Below are 1,193 nucleotides of genomic sequence, written 5' to 3' on the forward strand. Positions count from 1 at the left end.
ATAACAATGGCCAGGGTCAGAACATGGCCCTTAGGTAAAACAGTTTTAGTTTCGACAAGTGGGTGGGGGATTGCTACAAAAGTACAGTCTGGAAGGAAATAATCCTGGTGCGTGTGAAAACTTCCTGTGACATTAGTACCATAAGGGAAAGGTACTTGCTGATTATCACTTGGACCATGGGTATGACAGAGTCCTGGCAGTTGGACTTCACATTCTGTTAACTGGTAAATAATGAGTCTTAGTGATAGAGCAAGGTGGACGGAATTAAATAAAACGTAAGTAGGTGGGGGCTATAGGATGGGAGATGCATGCTGAAAGTAGACTCTAGACCGAACATAATTGCCACTCAGTGCCTCTTTTGCAAACCACAGCACCCAAAAGGAGAGAGAACAAAAGGGAATGCAGGGTGGGTTGGGGGGTTGGAGGTGGGAGGGATACTGGGATTAGTTGTGGTGGAGAATGGGCACTGGTAAAGGGATGGGTTCTTGATCATTGTATACCTGAAACCCAGGCACAAAAATTTGTAAGTCTACAAATGTACCTCATGGTGTTTCACTAATAAAAATTAAAAAAAAATAGGTGGGTGCTGGAGTAATAGCACAATGGATAGGGTATGCCCCCGAAAGCAATAAAAAAAACAAATAAATAGGTACAAAAATTATATTTTGCTGGGTATTGTCAAGGCTCACCATGGTTTCATTTGTCGCTGTGACTCTGGCTTGGCTCAGAGGTCCTGGTTTGGGGGGGATCATGGCAGAGATTAACCATGATGCTGCAGAGAACTTTTTGACCTCAGACAGCCAAACCTCCATTCTTCAGGCCTTTGTGTCTTAAGTTCTGGGTAGCCTCATCCCGCTGTGCTGTCCATATTTGGTGTCCAGGTCAGCCGCGTGCAAGGAAGCACTTCACTTGCTGTAGCATATCTGTACTCCTTGTACTCAGGTTTCCATTAGATTTACACAAACGTTGAGGATAAATGTTTTGAGATTTTTACTTTGGAAGCAGTAAAATACTAAATTTTATTAATTTAGTTTAATTTAATTTAATTTATTTAATTAATTAATTTAATTAATAAATTTAATTAAAATACTAAATTAAATTAAAATAAAAACTAAATTAAAATACTAATATTCACCAGAATGGTAAACACCATGTAGATATGTGCAAAAGGCCAAGCCAGACTGCAGAGTGAC

The sequence above is a fragment of the Sorex fumeus genome, unplaced genomic scaffold (genome assembly GCF_029834395.1).
Source record: "Sorex fumeus unplaced genomic scaffold, SorFum_2.1 ptg000134l, whole genome shotgun sequence".
Lineage (NCBI taxonomy): Eukaryota > Metazoa > Chordata > Mammalia > Eulipotyphla > Soricidae > Sorex > Sorex fumeus.